At 42.4% G+C, this 15,969-nt stretch overlaps 1 protein-coding gene across 1 annotated transcript in view; it reads left to right on the top strand.

Moving 5' to 3' along the window:
* The first annotated feature begins 254 nt into the window (after positions 1-254).
* The window catches only part of TP53I11 (tumor protein p53 inducible protein 11), a 53,441-nt gene continuing 37,726 nt past the window's right edge, over positions 255-15,969 (top strand). Inside the window, exon 1 of the mRNA XM_035115860.3 lies at positions 255-448. The gene's annotated coding sequence lies outside the window, so the exon portion shown is untranslated. The remainder of the gene's footprint in view (positions 449-15,969) is intronic.

The raw sequence follows: 15,969 nt of genomic DNA, 5'->3' as shown, positions 1-15,969 counted from the left end.
AAAAACAATAGGTCCTCTCCAGGAGGCGCTTAAGTCTGCTCCCTGCGCCGCCTCTCGCTCCCTGCAGGTGTCGCTCTCCAGCTCAGCGGCGCAGCGTGTGGGCGAGCGGCAACAAAGCGGCGGGGCGTGTGGGCGGGGCCGTCCTTTGCCTAGCCGCGCGATGTGTGATTGATTGTATATGGTAATACGGAGGCGGGGCTAAGGCGTCCTCCGCGGCTTGCGGGAAAAAACGCGCAGGTTGTGCAAAAGTGGCTGATTGTGCCGGCTCGCCTGTCTCTGGCGGCGGCTCTGCGAGGGACCCTCGGAGATGTGACCGCCTCCCGTAGGCCGGCTGTGCGGATTGTTACTCTTCTTTTTCTTCTTCTGCTTCTTCTTCTTCTGCAGCGGCAGCAGCAGCTGCTCTCTGGAGCCAGCGACCTTTTCTGTGGGCGGAACATGCTTTAAAACTGTGAGTTGTTTTCGGCGCGTTGACTTTTCGCGAGGCAGGCTGCCAGCTTCCCCGTCTGGGGCTTTCTCCCCTCAGAAAAGCCCCCGGTGGCCTCGCTAGCTAAGAATAGCTGCTGGCAGAAACTGCCCCGGGGAGCGGCGGGGGTCGTCGGGGGGTCATAGACGGGTTCCGGGAGCAGCTGGTGTATCCCGGGGCGAAACAAACTTGCGAAGAAAGTAAGCCCGCTTGCATTCAGTGGCACGGACGGGTGAAGACTGTCCCACGACTTTTTTTTTTTTGCTCCTTTACATGTTGGGATAGTGGATGAGGCAGCCCAGCCCATTACTACTACTACTACTACTACTACTACTACTAATATTTAATTGCTCCTCATGAGCCCCCGCTCCTTCCCCCAGCGTTGGTGTTGCCTCTCTGGAGTTTGGCGAAGAGCCAAAAAAATAAAAATCAGTTGTATACCGGTAGTTTGGTAGAGAAAGCCACTTCCTGTTAATAAGGCTTGAAAAAAGGAGGGAGGGGAGCCAGTTGTAACACTGAACATTTCTTGACACCTCTTTGTTTTAAGAGCCTTGTGGGCTGCGTTATGAAATGCTGCAGAAATTGCTCACAAGTTTGTGGCTATTTGTTTCTTTTTACATCATTCAACCCAATCAAGAATGCTGAATTTGATATTTTTTGTGGTGGAGCGGGGAGAGGGAGGGGGCAGACAAGGTATTTAAATATACGTGGATGGATTTGCCACAAAAAAGGATTAAGAAAATGAAGGCGCTGGCACATAGTACCCTGAATTATTGGTTGGTATGGGTGTGAACACCTGCAAGCCACACCCCTGATTTCTCTTTATATTACCCACATTGTGCTGTCACCCCCCCCTTCTTAAAACAAAAAGCAAACCAAAACCCACCAATACCCAAGGGGCGTTGCCCCGCCCACCCCTTCCTTCCCCTTCAATTTAAGCATTGCATGAGTGTAAACATGTCTCTGAATGCATGCATACTGTATGGCTTTGTGCTTCATGCAGCACCTTCAGGGGCATCTTCATTGTGCAAGGAACTGTATCAACAGCTAGGAGGGAAGGGAGGGTGGGATTCCTTTGTCTGTTTCCTCCCTGTGCTTTCCCCCTGAAGCAATTGTAAGAGCAACAGCAGTGCTGCACAGCCAGACCTCTCAACATGTCATCCAGCTTTCTAAAACTGAAAGGAACACACCCACCCCATTCCTTTCAGCTGGTTTATATATATATATATAAATATCTGCTGGTTGGGCTCCTCAGAGCAGAGTATTTGAGAATTCACATCTGCTCTCTTAATAATGTTCTCTGCCTTGCCTGAGGAATGTAGCCGGCTATCTTTTGTCATTTTGCAAGATCCATTTGATTTTACTAATGCAAAGTTTTTCTTGGTGCCCTTTGCTACTGGATCTAAGGCAGGGTAGTGAACCTGTGGTCCTCCTTTTGTTGGACTCAGAACTCCCATCAGCCCCAGCCAGAATGACTAATGGGAAGGGTTGGTGAGACTTATAGGCTAATGAGAGCTAGAGCACTGCAGGCTGCCCAGCTGTTCTGTAGCCTCAGTAAGTGGGGGTTTCACTAATGTTGCTTATCTAGGGCTGCCATATGTCCGGAATTTCCTGAACATAGCCGGGATTTGTGTCCAGATTTTCTCTTTTTGAAATATGGCAACCCTAACTTTATTTGTTGCCTGGCAATGTATGTACTTAATTTTAAAGTTCAGTTTGTGGACAATGGGAGTCCCTGCACATGTGAAGGAATCTAGAACCCTCTAAGCTACAGTAGTCATGCAAAAACATCCTTCTGTACCATTAAGAGAATGAGTTGAGAAGCAGTTCAAATTTGTCCTGCTGCTATGATCTTTGCCTTTTCCCTTGTTTGTGACAAACATGATGGTGAAAAGTTTGTTCTGCTTCATAGAATGCTCTCACTGCAGCCACTAAAAACACTTAATGTATTCAAATTCTTAGCAGTCTTGTTGATATTATTATACAACCTGCAAAAATAGGACAGATGATTGCAAAATACAAGGAATCTTTCCAGGCAGCACTAAAAGTGCTCTTTGTTTACAATGTTTCATGACCACTTTTCAACAAATATTTTCAGAAAGTGGCTTGCCCTACCCCCCCAAATATATGAGATCCAGTTTGAAAACCATATAAAAACAAAGAATCCCAGAAGCCTGATGGAGTAATGCCTTCTTCTACTCCTGACACTATTGGCGGGGGGCACATCCCGTAACTCTGAAACAGCCACAAAAAGGTATTGTGCTTTGTTCGGGTAGATAGCACACTTACCACCCCAACAGATGGAATCTAGAGCAGAGTCTTTTGGTAAAAGGCACTCCCTGGGCACATGAGACCCAGACCATAAAAACCAGCACTTTGAATTAGGTCTGTAAATGAACTAGGAACCATTGCAGATATCAGCTGCATCACCTACCCACAACCATCACAAGGCAGGCGGCATCTTATCCTGTATCAGTTTAGTTGTAGTTCCTAAACAGTGGGACAGTCCAGCTTTAGTCCAGCCTTCATCATCCTGGTGTTCTCCAGAAGTGGATTTGAATTGCAACTCTCATCACAAGAGTGTCCTGAATGACAGCAGAGGCTATTTCTTCCTCTGTACTGTAAATGAAAAACTTGGGTTTCAAACAAAGGATATTTTATTTTAAAAGGCTATTCTTCTGTTTAGAAAAGCACTTCTTTCTAAAATAAACTCAGAGCTACTAGCAGAATAAGTAAGTTACAGAAAACACAGTAAAAATAGTTGGAAATAAAAATCAATTTCATACATTTTAAACCAAGAGCAGAACAGAACAATTTAGTATAGGGATGGAATTTTATCCCCATACTGGAGCTGTAGCAGAATAAGATCTTAGCAGCTCATATGTTGCTTTAATGAGAAGGCCAACTAAACTTCTCCTGGGAGGGACTTCCACAAACTGGGGTGCTACAATACAAAAGACCCACAGTTGAGCACACAATACTAAGAGGTGTTAAAGGTGCTTTTAATGTATATGAAGAAGATGCACACATATTTCGTGTTTACATACTGGAGACTGAAATGGGATGTAGAAAGCTCATTACAGACTACAGCTGAACAGTGAACACAGAACTGGATGGCTGAAATTTGTCAGTCTCTGCTCTAATATTGCCGAATAGCCATTGCCATAGAGTCATAGAATTGTAGAGTTGGAAGAAACCACAAGGGTCATCTAATCCAATAGAAGAGTATGTGCACTTTAGTGGCTTAAAATGCAGCAAAGGCTGTTTTCTCCCTCCCAGCATCTCAAGTCACATTTGCAATTTCTATATGCACCTGGTATGCATTACCTAATTTGTTTCTCCATGCTGGCAAGCCCTGTCGTCTGCACATGTACAACAGCTGTCTGAACTATACACACCTCAGCTTAATAGTTGTTTTCATCTTCAAGTTGGATGAAAGCTGGTTAGAGGGGAAACACATCAGACAGGAGCATTTCTCAAGAAACTACAGGATGCACATTTGTGGCTAACGTGCTCAGCTTCAAGCTGCAATGGTGGGAAGCCATTGAAACCAGAGTAAACCATAATGTGTACATATTTGAAGATTGTAAGCCTGTTTCTTGTTTACTCTGTTTCAGGCATCCCCAAACTGCGGCCCTCCAGATGTTTTGGCCTACAACTCCCATGATCCCTAGCTAACAGGACCAGTGGCCAGGGAAGATGGGAATTGTAGTCCAAAACATCTGGAGGGCTGAAGTTTGGGGATGCCTACTCTGTTTTATGTAAGAGATGGGGAGCCTGTGGCCATCTAGGTGGTGTTGGACTCCCATCAGCCCCAATCAACATGGCCAGTGGTCAGAGATTATGGGAATTGCAGTTTAATGACTTTTGGAAAGTCACCCCCGTTTTATACTATACTGTATATCACTTTGTTAGATTCTTATTTTATTATTCAGTAGAAAAAAAGTGAGATAGCTAACAGTGAGCCTGTTGGGGGCACAGTTCATAGCCTTCCATTTTAAAAAGGTGATGCGAAAGTGCCTTAGAAGATTATTTGATTAGCATTGCACTAGAGTTACTTGTTGAAGAATTGCCTGCATGCAGCAAATAGATAAAAGATAAGAACCTAATCAATCACCGGCCTACTCCCATTTCCTGGTAGGTTGATAACTGTCTATGCATCCATATCTAGCTTATGATTTCTATCTTATGTGAAAGAATCATGATTGGGTGAAAATCTTAGTCTACTCTTCTAAGTCCCATCTGTGGATATTTCCATTTGCACACCTGCCATTTTAAAACCAAAGAGAGGTGTCACAGTTTATCCAAACAAGCTGGATTTTTTCCTCAGTTGGCATTGTTGCAAGATCAGTCTTGATTATTAACTTGTATTTAATTTAATTTGATGATGTGCCTTAACGTAGTTAACACAGAGCCTGTTAAAAAGTGCTGTATATTGAGGAAGATTACATCAAGCAGTGGGCAGGAGAGAGAGAGAGAAATAGCTTTATTTCATAAGAGCATGTGTTGTTGTCCTGCTAGATCTTGATTGAGGGATTGGTTCAGAAATTGCTTTTAGTGTCGTGGACCTGACGGGAGGGAAAGAACATAGATTTGAAGAGGAGTGATAGCTGATAGAAATATACTGGACAGAGAAGGCTGATAATTTTGGCACAACCAGCAGAGTGAGTTGGATGATGGCACAGCATATGAAAAGCCTTGTTTTGGGAAAACTTTATGAGATAAAGCCCTGTGTTTAGTTCTCACATCATATTGTTGTTGTTTTGTAGCATTGGTGTGTGGCAGTCTTCCTTTTCCAGGATGTTGCAGTCTCCTACTTTCTTTGTGTCTTCAAAAGTCCCGCCTGCCTTTTCTACCAGAGCACATGCCATTCCATCCATTCTCTCTCACTTATTTGAGTCCCAGAATTTCCCTGCAGTCCATCCCCAACTCAACATTATACTCTCACAAAACTAAAGTGAAACTACATGGCTTCTGGTGAGGGCGAGTATGACACGCCACAACAATATTATGGCATTTGCTTGTATGAGGAGCAGGGGACCTTTTTCAGCATTTCCTCATAGGGGACCTTCTGGAGCCCACATGGTGGGCGTGGGTCAGATCAAAAGTGGGCAGGGCAAACAATGCCATTCTTGAAACAAAATTAAAAAAAAATTGCTTCTAGTAGCACCTTAGAGACCAACTAAGTTTGTCATTGGTATGAGCTTTCGTGTGCATGCACACTTCTTTGCATGCTTTGCACAACTGAGAGGTTTCTATATACACACACCTCTCTCTTCAATTTAGGCAAACAAATCATTATCACAATTCAAGGACACATTCCAGCCTCTGGAAGGTGCAGAGCAGAGCCATTTTGAGATGTGGACTACAGAATGGACATGACTTGGGAGAGTCTCAGGGATGTGATAGGGAGTCCTGGAAGACTGTAGGATCTCAGGTTCCACATCCCTGATGTACATGTCTCAAAAGGAAGCTCATCCTTCCATTGTAACAACACGTTAAAGTATCTTTCTTCAGGAACTTATCCCCCACCCCTTTAACCACGGAATAACAAAGTTGCTTACAAAAAAGTTACAAAGAAAGGATGTAGTCTCTTACCAACCCCACTTGCAATAAAGCCAGGTGGTGACTCTGAAGGTTAGGAGATTTCTAGGGCAACTTTCTGCACATCTGTTTCAAGGTGCTAATGCAAAATTGGATATGGAAGTGTCCTATCTGTGACTTCCCAGCTTAACTCCAAAATAACAAGCTGTGCAGACGACTGCGGATACTCTGCGACTTGAAAGACTATGTTGGAGTGCTCTGTCCATGATCCTTGCAGACATGCCTGAAGAAAATATTTCTTTTCAGTCCAGCTTCAAATCTTGAGCCAGTTTTATTTTATTAGTCAATTTTTACACACATGCACTTCACTATATTTTATTGTGCCAGTTTTTGTCAAAGAAGCATACTCCCATGTGTTTCTAATGGTTATTCTCTGCTGCTGTGTGCAGAGAATTTCCATTTCCTTTTCTTTAAATCTTTAAAATGTTTAGCATTGCAATGCAGCTTATTATACTTACAGAATATCCGCAGCTAGTAAGCAGCGCACAATCTGAATAGGCAGATGTGGGAGGGAGGGTGGGGAGGGGAGTGCTGTGCAAGCAAGTTGTGCTTAAGAGCTTGCCAAGGAAAAATAAACTTAGCCCACAGCATGTTCTGGTTACACTGTTCTAAAACAAGAGACCTTTTCTTTCTTTTTGGTTAAATATACACCAGAACATTATGCTTGACCTATATGTTGAATCCACTATAGTTCAAAACATGCTTACTAGTTTAGCTTTTTATTTATTTCAGAGCTGGGGAAGCTGTGGCCTTCCAGATACTGCTGGACTCAGCATTAGCTCCTGCCAGCATGGCTGATGGTCAAGGATGATGGAAGTTACCGTCCACTAGTGTCTGGAGGTCCACCGTTAACGATCTCCTTGCTTTCTCTTTCCTTTTTCAGGGCAGTGTAGGATAGCAATTTGAAACCTACTATTCCCTGTTTCCAAGTTACTATTGCCACATGCAAGGAGCTCTGAATATGTATGTATGAATTGATGCTTGAAGACTTGGATCCAAATCTCTATTTAGCCCCGAACTGATTTACACCCCACCCCCACCCAAGTGTCTTGCATTTCCTTTAAGGAACTCAGGATAATATGCAAGGGCAGCCCTATTGTCTCTGTAAAAGGTTGGTTAGGCTGAGAAAGTGGTGACTGCATGACACTGGTCAGCTATGAAGGACACTGGGTGACCCTGAGCTAAAATATATCTGGTCCAACTCTGGCACTTCATTTGCCATACCACACTCAACACTCAACTTATAAGCACTATGGCATTCTGGTTCTCCTTATGGCTCTTCTTGCGGTATTCAAAGAATGCTTTCTGAGAAATGTGTTCTGAGATGCCTCCCGTGACATGATGCATTTTGAGTCAGATGGCATATAATTTCAGATGGGGGGGTGGGGGGTGGGAATCACTAAAACTGTGTTGGTGTTCTATTTGGGGATTAAAGGCAAATGGGAAATGTCTAGTGACGCTTGAACCATGGGAATGTTATTTTTTTAGAAATCTCCTTTTTATTTTTTATGTTTTTAAACATTTTTAAATACAGACCTGTAATCTGTATCTCTTGCAATCAGTTTGAAAGGTTAGCAGAAGAAACAAGGCTGGATTTTCCAACCATTCCTTGGGGAAAAAATTCTTATAAAGAGGTTAAGGAAGCATCACATGGCTCTTCTGTTTAAACATAACACCCGTAAGCAGATGTCACATTTTAATTGAACTGAGAGAAGCTCATTGGCCCAGGACTCCCTGTAGTCCACAGACTTTGTATCGCAGATTGCTGGATGCTTAGGAAAGATGAGCTCTGGATGGTCTCTGACCAGGAACCAAATTATGTATTCCATTTTCCTACAGTGGTGCTTATTTACCAGGGTCAATTCTAGTGTTCTGGGTTTTGAGAGGCAAATTGGAGGAAGGGATTTTAAAATAGATTCACAGTTCAACTTTGAATGAAATGGCACAACCCCAATGGTAAAGTGTATTGTTTTATTAAAAAATATGTGTTTACTATATGACCCACTTCCCTTCAATTTTCACCATATATTGCTTTAGGTTCTCCCATTCTTTTCATTGAAGGAAGTTTATGTATCTGGGGGAGGAGTTTCTTTAAAGGAGTGTTGTTGTTTTTTCATTTCCTGGGAATTTTTCATTGTGTATGTATTGCAGATGGGGGAAACTCTGGACTGTAGTTTTAATTCTGCTCCCAGTACTCTTCCCCTGGCTACAATGCACATCTGACCTGACACAAAACAGGCCAGAGATATAAAACACATTATTCCGGATCTTCAGCCAATCAGGCCATTTTTCATCCCCATCATGGGAATTTCTTTTAAGGAAAGGGCTCGTGCTGCGATGTTTCTGTTGTAATTATCTGTATGTTTTAATAGAGCATAATTATTCTTGTAAACATTTTATGGTTTTCTAATTATTCCCCCCCCAATGTTTTAGCTGTTTCTATTTTAGTTGTAGGGATGCGGGTGGTGCTGTGGGTTAAACTACAGAGCCTAGAGCTTGCCGATCAGAAGGTTGGTGGTTCGAATCCCCGCAACGGGGTGAGCTCCCATTGTTCAGTCCCTGCTCCTGCCAACCTAGCAGTTCGAAAGCATGTCAAAGTGCAAGTACATAAATAGGTACCACTCCAGCAGGAAGGTAAATGGTGTTTCTGTGTGCTGCTCTGGTTCGCCAGAAGCGGCTTAGTCATGCTGGCCACATGACCTGGAAGCTGTATGCCAGCTCCCTCGGCCGATAACGTGAGATGAGTGCCGAAACCCCAGAGTTGTCCGTGACTGGACCTAATGGTCAGGGGTCCCTTTACCTTTACCTTTATTTTAGTTGTAAGCTATCTTGAGTCCCTGTCAGGGAAAAAGATAGGTAATAATAATAATAATAATAATAATAATAATAATAATAATAATAATAATAATAATGGCACACTGGGTGGGGAGTGGGGGTTAAACCTCATCCTGCAAGACATGCTTGGGAAGAAGATGGACTTCTTTCAGCTAATATGTGCTGATATGGCTGATGAGCAGGGAGGATGCAATTTTCATTCTGTCCTGACGTGTTGGAATGGAAGGGTTAACCGTTACACGCTGTGGTGGTGGTCAAAATAACACTCTCTGGCTGAAATAGTTTTATACTGTGCTTCTACCACCCATTCAACCTTAATTCATATTCATGCTCTCAGTTCGTATGCTGTCAAATAGAACAAGTACCAGTAGAGAAAAATCCACAGAAGTAGTTTGTTGATTTTTAAATTTAGTATTGTGAACAGGTCGCCAAAGAAAGTTGTCTTAAGGTGCTCTAAACTAAGAGACAGAGATCAGGTGCAATTCCTCTCACTGCTGTCTGTTCTGTAGCTAAACCCAGTGAAGTCTTTTTATCCTGTTAAAAATAAAAAGGTGCATTAAACTCTGTGACCCAGAGCAGTGGAGTGGAGGACCTCTGCGGGTAGTGAGCTGTGTTTCAGTGACTGTCAAGGGAACAAGGGAGTTTTCACAAGCCACACAAATTTTTCATACTGTAAAGCTGTCAAGTCGTACAAACAGAGCCTAATGACACAAGGCAAGCCGAAGCTAGGAGGTCTCCAAGGAAATTTGCAGGTCTCCAGGCAGTTGCACAGTATTGGCAAGCCTGCTTCTGGCAACTTTCGCCTGCAAGCAGAAACTTAAATCAATGAACCACCATAGCCCTGAGGTGTATGCTGTGTTGCTGGAGCTGCCGTTCTGTGGCTGAATTGACATCAGCACACTTGTCACAGTTCATTTCAGTGTTTAGTCATCTCACTTCACCCCAGTTGATCTACTCGCATTCCTCGTGCACAGCCAGCATTTCATCTCCCTACCCCGTGAAGAATACTCACCCCAGTATTAGTAAGGCTCCAAGTGGGTGCTAAATGTTAACACTATAACTTCCATTCAGGCATATGGAGGTGCTTAAGTTCTGATATTTAAAAAATCCAAAGTTATCAGCTTGTCATTAGTGCTAGTGCACGGAGTCTTGGTAGGTATTGAGAAGGGTTGGAACATCCATGGCCCTCCAGATGTTGGATTCCAACTCCCATCAGCCCCAGCCAGAATGGCCAGCAGTCAGGGATGATGAGAGTTGGGAGTCCAACAACATCTGGAGGGCCACAGGTTAGCCACTTTCTTCTCTAAACCTACAATACCTATAGAAGGTTGCAAATCTGTATGCACAGTAATACAATAAAAGAGGAAAAAATGGTTTATATTAAAAAAATTAAAAACCTAACTCAGTACAAAAACCAGACTTTTCTTTTAAAAAGAGAGACATGATTCGTGCCGCTATGCTTATTGGGTTCTAAAAGGCAATAGTGCAAACCTATGCATGTCAACTCAGAAGCAAGCCTTATTGAGTTCAGTGGACTTTCTTCTAAGTATGTGGTTATAGGATTGCAGCCTTAGGTTTGGAATAAATCCCCAATGAAGTCAATGCAAGTTACTTTCCAGTAAACATTCTGTCGATTGCACTTGTCGTCTTGTTTTCCAGAGCTGTATTCAGGGCCAAAAGACTGCATATCAGTCTCCATGGTGTCCAGGCATGTCTTGGTTAAGAGAACTAAAAACAAACAAACAAACAAACAAACAAACAAACAAACAAACAACAAGGAAGTTTACCTTATCATAACTTTCACCTAGAGCTGAATTTGAAAATCTGAATATCCTTGGCCCTAGAGCCGTGCCCTTCTGATAAGGAAAGCTTGGGGACATTTTATAATTAAAATTGGAGGAAACAAGCCTCGTGAAAAAGCCAGTTGGGTTGGGGCAATTTGCACTGGCAATTTGAACGAAGTGTTGCATGAATACATAGAATCAGGAAGGATGCAGTAGCTACTTAACAACCTCCTGGGGTAGTCAGACAGGGATTGGGAAATTGCTCTGGAATATTTATAGGAAACATGAGGTTGAGAAGTAGATGGAAACGGAAAGGAAAGATGTCTTGCTATGTAAGTGATAACTTGCATACTGCACAAAAGAACTGCCTGTTTTGTTGCCTCTGCTATGTTAAAACAAGCAAATATAAACACATGTTGATTAAGAATATAAGCAATGCAGTTATGAACACTACACACTTCTGTGACTGCAATAATATCGTGTTGGATATTCCTCACATTTTGGAAGTAACTATGGCTTTGTTATTTGGGTTTATACTCTTTGGAAAGAAGGACCATGTGTCAAGATTCAGGGTTGTATCCAGTGTCGATCATACACAGAGTAGACTCATTGACATTGATGGCAACGACTAACTTAAAGTTCATTACCTTAAATGAACTTACTATAGGATTTGGCAACCCTACTCCAAATAAATCATTCTAGAACTAGAGCTGATGACAGCTCAAGCACTTTAGTTAGTGATAGCCAGAAGTTTGCAGCTTCCGTTTCCCAAGAAGTCTGTATATATATATATATTTGCAACATAAGTTGCTATGGGAGATGCTTAACAACTGAAGGGCACCCAGACTTTGTCCTTGAGGTCTGATTTAGATCTTTGCCCAGTTTCACAAGAGCTACACTATATACGGAATAAGAATTTGATGAAAATCCAAGTATTGGCCCATAGTCTGCCAAAAAGTAATTTTATCTGATTTTTTTTTTTAACTAAATTACGCGTGTGGCAGAGATGGGAAACCCTTTTCAGCCTGAGTGCTGCATTTACTTGTAGACAACCTTCTCAGGACTTCTTCTTTTGTGGCAATCAATAGTGTCAGAGGTAAAAGTGAATGGAGCAACAGGTGTGACTCTTACCTTTTGTGCAGTAAGTTGTATTCCAGCTACACAACAGTCATAATACTTCCCACATGCACATCCCTATACAGGAAATCAACATGTATTGGCTCAGTTCAGAGAAACATTCCAGCCAGGCAAAAGCATCTGAAGAGGCTGTCAGACAGGACTGGAGACAGGCACAGCCTGGGAAGAGTCTCAAGGGCCAGTTTCACTTGGAGAGCCCCATTTGGTCCCTGAGCCTAAGTCCTTGCCCCTAATTGGGGTGCAGACAAAAGCAGATGGTAGTAATGGAATTAGGGGGTTACAATTTCAAAAGACCTTCTGAGAATGTAGGCAGCAGAAGACATAAGCCATACATTGGGTCAAAAGTATAGTTCTGTGTGGAACCTGCATATCTGCTCCTGGAGTTAAGTGAATAAATATTGCTGGTGGAAATTTCCAACTTCATCAAAATGAATAAATGAAAGGATTAAAGTTGGTAGGATTTTAAATATAAATAAAGAACTGACAGAGCAGTAGTCAGCCAGCATGGCCGGTGGTCAAGGATGATGGTTGCAGTGCAGGAACATGATGTTTGCTAACCCAGGGCTAGGGCACTTCAAAATACTTTTAAAGCTGTTTTAAAATTTTCTGGCTTTTTAAAATTCTTGATGCTACGGTAGCATAATTGGCATTTCCCCCTTTAGCTTTTAACATTCGGTTATTTCATGACTTCACCAGCAACAAAACACATCTCTCCTGGGTTTCTTATTTCATTGTTTTGTTGTGAGGTAGTAGTTAGAGCAGGCGGTGCAAACACGGTACCCTCTAGATACTCTTGGACTTCAAACTCCCATGTTCCACTGCCAGCGTAGATGATGGTCAGGAATTATGGTGTTTGTAGTCCAGCAACATCTGGAGGGACTGTTTTGGCTACCCTAGGGTTAGAATGTTGGATTAAGAAGACTTGGGTCCAAATCTCTGTCAAGCCATGATGCTTGCTAGGTGATCTCTCAAACTAACCTACTAAGTCACAGGGTTGTCAGGTTAAAATGGGTGGTGGGAGAACCCTTTACACCTCTGTGAGTTGCTCAGAAGAAAGGTGGCTTTTAAAGGAAAAAAGTTTTCTAAGCTTCTCTGAAATAATATTTTTATTAAAGGGTTGAATGTACTTATTAAAATACTGTAGTCATTTCTAGCTCTGCCAGCTCAGCCCGGCCCCCTTCCTCCTCTAGGCAGGGCGGGGAAAAGCCAGGAGGAGGGAGGGAGGAGGCGCCGCGGCCGCCGCGGTATGTGTGTGTGTGTGGGGGGGAATGGAATGGTGCAGGAAAAAATGGTGCAGCCCGAATGAACAGAATCCCCATGCCAATCCACAGACAGTCTGCATCCTGAAGGCAATTGGGCCTGATCCAGCCCGTGGGCCTTAGTTTGCCAACCCCTGCTCCAATTGGTTCAATGCCTGTTAAACCTGCTCATCTCTCTACGTGGAGCATAAAGGTTATTTCCCACAAGGAACAATTTATTTACTTGCTTTGTGTTCTCCTAATACCGGTACATTGTATGGCATGCAACTACAGTCTTTTGCTGATATTCTGAAAATAAAAATCTCCATGTGGTTGATGGGGAACTGGAATATATGCCCATTGGCCTTTCATACCATGTGTTCATGAGTGGATAGGAAACATGACTGTGCAAAGGGGTGATCTCTCTCTGGGATGGGTATCTGTGATCTTTGAAGAAAGTAGTGTGGGAGCTAAATGAGTTGCTCTCAGCATGACAAAAAGCAAGAGACTTTAGCCTCAATGCTTTGAAGCCTAAATTGTGACAAAATTGTGCTCCAGTCCTTCCATGTTGTTTCGGGGGCATCCAAGTGATGCTCTTGTCAAATCAAAAGAGCATTGCTGCATGCCGTTTCTTCCTCATCTTTTGAATACTGGTCTAATTTTTCTGTTTTGCATAGAAATGTTCACCTACACCATAAGACCCCATTAAACACCTGCCTAGTACCGTGTTTCTCATATTATAAGACATGTCTTATATTTATTTTTTCCTCAAAAAAACACACTATGGCTTATTTTCAAGGGATGTCTTATTTTTTTCCTCCTCCTCCTGCCGCGGCCGGCATTGCTGCTGCGCCTATCACTATGTCTTATTTTCGGGGTATGGCTTATATTCCTTGAATGCTTAAAATCCTGCTATGGCTTATTTTATGGGTATGTCTTAAAATATGAGAAACAGGGTAGTTCCTCTGAAGCAATTCCATTTCTTTCCTGCTCCTTCCTAATCACCGTGTATTATGAAACACTACTTCATCTGCCTCCCTGCCCTCCTCCTTTCCTCTGACTGTTGTCATATTTTATCTTTTACATAATTCTTGCTCTTCTGAAAATCTTCATTACTTCTAATTGTATTCTTTTTCTTTCTTATGCAAGCAGGGGAATTCTACACCTAAAACTAATAATAATTTGTCTGGAATGAGCTTGTAGCCATAGAAACCAACATGATGTCATAAAGATACAGTGGCAATGGCATAGCTTTCAGGGACAAGGTGCTCATCAGCTGGGAAGGCTCAGTAGCACATCTAGTTCCATATTTCAAGATGGTCTGTGTGTGTCAGATGGGTGGGGTACAAGTAATAAACTATCATTATGAGAGTGAGAGAGACAGTACAGAAAGTATAACACTTCTTTGAGAATCTTCAGAACATGCCAGGATTTTGCAGACAGCCATCAGGAACACTATAAGGCTGTAAACTAGAGTAAAGGATCATGTTTGACACCACTGATTGCTCTGTCAGTTACAGGATTAGCACCTGGTAGACTCCTTTTCTCCCCACCCAAGTACTGTAACTTTGTTTTTTACTCAGCAACTGACAGGCATTTTAATACACACACACTCTCTTGCATTTTTTTCTTTTTCTTCTTCATGCACAAACAGATTAAGTACAAGTGAATTACACTTAACAGTGAAAGATCAGTCTTGTTAAAAACAAAGTTCTGCAGCATAAGTTCATTAAGTTTGTTTGTTTGTTTTTAGACACAGAGTCACAGCCGTAGACCGCCTGACTCTCAGTATAGGGTTGGCTCACCACAAACTGTGGGTGCACAGACAAGACTTGGTCAGTATCAGTCAGGCAGATGCAGACACGACTTTTCTCATAAATCTCTATCTTATATATTGGTTTGGATTATATAATTTGGCTCTTAAAAGTGATATACGTATGTGACTTTTGGGAAATGCACAAACTCGGACATATGGTCATTTTTCTTTGACCCGTCAGAGTCCAGGTTCCTTAGCTATGTCCTGACCCTCTTTCATTCCTTGTGCCCCCCGCCCCCCGTACATCACTTGCCCTGGCTTCAGAAATCTCTTTTTTGTGTCCAGAAGACTGCTGGTACACATGCATCATCTCCTCCTTCCCCCCCAAAGAAACCTTGGGTTGTATTCAGCACTAGTCATACTTGGAGTAGACCTGTTGAAGTTAATGTACATGGTTAACTTAGGTTCATTGATTTCAGTGGGTCTACTCTGAGTAGGACATAGTTGAATATTGCCTCTCTGGAGGCAACAAAGTCTGCCAAATGTCAGAATAATACCTTCATTGGTTCTCCCGCAAGGATAGATTTTACTGTTTTGGGATGGATTGGCTAATATAAACATGTTTGCAAGGAATTTCTCCTAATATAATTCACTTTTGTATGTTATTCTCATAGATGGTTGGAAAACAAAATAGCAAATTAGTATCACTATGTTTCAGTTCTTACATAGTTTCAGAAAGTAACAATTTGATAAAATCAGCTTTAAATGAGAACTGAATCCAATTTCTCCTGCATCCCTAGTGGCCACTTTTAAAATGCAGTGCTTTGGAGGCACCTGAGCCCACCTGAGCCCACAATATTACTCAGGGAGGGGGTTTTGGGAGCCCCCAATTAAACTCAAAACACCTTGTTAACTGCTCCATCCAACCTGGGCATGTGAAAACCTTGACTGAAATGCCCTTATTTGAGTTGAACTTTTGGAAGTACACAGTCAGTGCACAGCCTAATAATGAAGATAATGTAACCATCTGAATGTTTCCATCTGATTTTGTTTTATGGGTCAATTCACCTTGTGAGTCTAAAGATGATGCCACACTCTGATAAAGGTAATGTCTGTACAGTAGTTTCATTTGTTATCCACGTTTAGTGGCTC

The sequence above is a fragment of the Zootoca vivipara genome, chromosome 1 (genome assembly GCF_965207765.1).
Source record: "Zootoca vivipara chromosome 1, rZooViv2.hap1.1, whole genome shotgun sequence".
Lineage (NCBI taxonomy): Eukaryota > Metazoa > Chordata > Lepidosauria > Squamata > Lacertidae > Zootoca > Zootoca vivipara.
The sequence above is the reverse complement of the archived record's forward strand: the minus strand, read 5'-3'. Positions and strand labels throughout refer to the sequence as shown.